Here is a 3765-nt window from a genome sequence, read left to right as displayed (position 1 = left end):
ATGTGTAGCAGAGGATGGCCTTGTCGGGCATCAATGGGAGAGAGACCCTTGGTCCAGTGAAGGGCTGTTTCAGCATGGGGGAATACTAAGGCGGAGGAGGAGGGATGGGTGGGTGGGTGGGAACACCTCTATAGAAGCCAGGAGGCATGATGGGATAGGGAGTTGCTGGATGGGAAACCAGGAAAGGGAATAACATTTGAACTGTAAATAAAGAATATATCTAATAAAAAAAATGGATTCAGATAAAAAAGAATGGATTGATTTGCATTCTTCTACATGCTGACCTCCAGGTGAACTAGAACCATTTGTTGAAAATGCTGTCTTTTTTTCTACTGGAGGGTTTAGCTCCTTTGTCAAAGATCACGTGACTATAGGTGTGTGAGTTCATTTCTGGGTCTTCAATTCTATTTCATTGATCTATGGGCCTGTCTCTGTACCAATATCATTCAGTTTCTATCATTATTGCTCTGTAATACAACTTGAGGTTAAGGATGGCGATTCCCCCAGAAGTTCTTTAATTGTTGAAAATAGTTTTCTCTCTCCTGGGTTTTTTGTTATTCCAAATGAATTGGCAAATTGCTCTTTCTAACCCTATGAAGAATTGAGTTAAATTTTGATGGGGATTGCATTGAATCTGTAGATTGCTTTTGGCAAAATGGCCATTTTTACTATATTAATGCCCCCAATCCATGAGCATGGAAGTTCTTTCCATCTTCTGAGATCTTCAATTTCTTTCTTCAAAAACTTGAAGTTCTTGTCATACAGATCTTTCACTTGGTTGGTTAGAGTCACACCAAGGTATTTTATATTATTTGTGACTATTGTGAAGGGTGACATTTTCCTTATTTCTTTCTAAGCCTGTTTATCCTTTGAGTAGAGGAAGACTACTGATTTATTTGAGTTAATTTTATACCCAGCCACTTTGCTCGAGTTTTTTATTGGGTTTAGGAGTCCTCTGGTGGAATTTTTAGTGTTATTTAAGTATACTATCATGTCATCTGCAAATAGTGATATTTTGACTTCTTCCTTTCCAATTCGAATCCCTTTGACCTCCTTTTGTTGTCTAATTACTCTGGCTAGGATTTTGAGTACTATATTGAATAGGAAGGGAGAGAGTGGCAGCCTTGTCTAGTTCCTGATTTTACTGGGATTGCTTCAAGTTTCTCTACATTTAGTTTGATGTTGGCTACTGGTTTGCCGTATATTGCTTTTACTGTGTTTAGGTATGGGCCTTGAATTCCTGATCTTTCCAAGATTTTTACCATGAAGGGGTGTTGAATTTTGTCAAATGCTTTCTCCACATCTAATGAGATGATGATGTTGTTTTATTCTTTGATTATGTTTATATAGTGGATTACATTGATGGATTTCTGTATATTGAACCATCCCTGTATCCCTGGGATGAAACATACTTCATTATGATCGATGATCCTTTTGATGTGTTTGTGGATTCAGTTTGTGAGAATTTTATTGAGTATTTTTGCATGAATATTGATATGGGAATTTGGTCTGAAGTTCTCTTTATTGTTGGGACTTTGTGTGGTTTAGGTATAAATGTAATTATGGCTTCATAAAACGAATTTGGTAGTGTTCCCTCTGTTTCTATTTTGTGGAATAGTTTGAAGAGTATTGATATTAGGTTTTAGTATCTTTTCTGAAAATTGTCCATTTCATCCGGATTTTCCACTTTTGTTGAGTATAGGCTTTTGTAGTAGGATCTGATGATTTTTTTGAATTCCTCAGTTTCTGTTCTTATGTCTCCCTTTTCATCTTGGATTTTGTTAATTTGGATACTGTCTCTCTGCCCTCTGGTTAGTCTGGCTAAGTGTTTATCTATCTTGTTGATTTTCTCAAAGAACTAGCTCCTAGTTTGTTGATTCTTTGTATAGTTCTTTTTGTTTGATTGATTGATTTCAACCCTGAGTTGATTATTTCCTGCTGTCTACTCATATTGGGTATGTTTGCTTCTTTTTGTTTTAGAGCATTCAGGTGTGCTGTCAAGCTGCTAGTGTATGCTCTCTCCTGTTTCTTTTTGGAGGCACTCAGAGCTATGAGTTTTTCTCTTGTCACTGCTTTCATTGTGTCCCATAAGTTTTGGTTCATTATGCCTTCACTGTCATTAAATTCTAAAAAGTCTATAATTTCTTCATTTCTTCCTTGACCAAGTTGCCATTAATAGAGCATCATTCAGCTTCCATGTGTATGTGGGCTTTCTATTGTTTTTGTTGTTATTGAAGACCAGCCTTAGTCCATGGTGATCTGATAGGATGCATGGGATTATTTCAATCATCTTATATCAGTTGAGACCCGTTTTGTGACCATTTATATCCTCAGGTTTGGAGGAGGTCCCATGAAATGCTGAAAAGAAGGTATATTCTTTTGTTTTAGGATGAAATGTTCTATAGACGACTGTTAAGTCCATTTCGTTCCTAACTTAGATTCACAATATCTCTGTTTAGTTTCTGTTTCCATGATCTGTCCATTGATGAGAACGTTGAAGTCTCCCACTATTATTGTATGTGGTGCAATGTGTGCTTTGAGCTTTAGTAAAGTTACTCTCATGAGTGTGGGTGCCCTGGCATTTGGAGCATAGATGTTCAGAATTGAGAGTTCAACTTGGTAGATTTTTCCATTGACAAGTATGAAGTGTCCTTTCTTATCTTTTTTTATAACTTTTGGTTGAAATTTAATTTTATTTTATATAAGAATGGCTACTCCAACTTGTTTCTTGGGACCATTTGCTTGGAAACGTTTTTCCAGACTTTTACTCTGAGATAGTGTCTGTATTTGTCACTGATATGTTTTTCCTGTATGCAGCAAAATGCTGGGTCCTGTTTATGTATCCAGTCAGTTTATGTCTTTTTATTGGGGAATTAAGTCCATTGATGTTAAAGGATATTATGGAAAAGTGATCACTGTGGACTGTTATTTTTGTTGTTAGAGGTGGAATTATGTTTGTGTGGCTCTCTTCTTTTGGGTTTGTTGCAAGAAGATTACTTTCTTGCTTTTTTCTAGGGTTTCCCTCTTTGTGTTGGAGTTTTCCATCTCTTACCCTTTGTTGGGTGGGATTTGTGTAAAGCTATTTTGTAAATTTGGTTTTTGTCCTCAAATATCTTGGTTTCCTCATCTATGTTAATTGAGAGTTTTGCTGGATACAGTAGCTTGGGCTGGCATTTGTGTTCTCTTAGGGTCTGTATGACATCTGTCCAGGGTCTTCTGGCTTTCATTGTCTCTGGTGAGAAGTCTGGTGTAATTATGGTAAGATCAATTTTTTTTTGGAACTTAATTCTTTCTTTTATTATGTAGATTCTGGGTATTGAACACAGATGGTTAAGCTCGGTAGCAAGTGTCTTTAACCCATAGAGCCATCTACCCAGTCCAGTTATTATGAATCTTTAGTCAACAGTTAGAAAAATGACATTTTTTTTATTAACTTGAGTATTTCTTATATACATTTCGAGTGTTATTCCCTTTCCCGGTTTCCAGGCAAACATCCCCCTCCCCCCTCCCCTTCCTTATGGGTGTTCCCCTCCCCACCCTCCCCCCATTGCCGCCCTCCCCCCAAGAGTCTAGTTCACTGGGGGTTCAGTCTTAGCAGGACCCAGGGCTTCCCCTTCCACTGGTGATCTTACTAGGATATTCATTGCTACCTATGAGGTCAGAGTCCAGGGTCAGTCCATGTATAGTCTTCAGGTAGTGGCTTAGTCCCTGGAAGCTCTGGTTGCTTGGCATTGTTGTACATATGGGGTCTCGAGCCCCTTCAAG

The sequence above is a fragment of the Rattus rattus genome, chromosome X, assembly GCF_011064425.1.
Source record: "Rattus rattus isolate New Zealand chromosome X, Rrattus_CSIRO_v1, whole genome shotgun sequence".
NCBI lineage: Eukaryota > Metazoa > Chordata > Mammalia > Rodentia > Muridae > Rattus > Rattus rattus.
Note: the sequence above shows the minus strand (reverse complement) of the source record.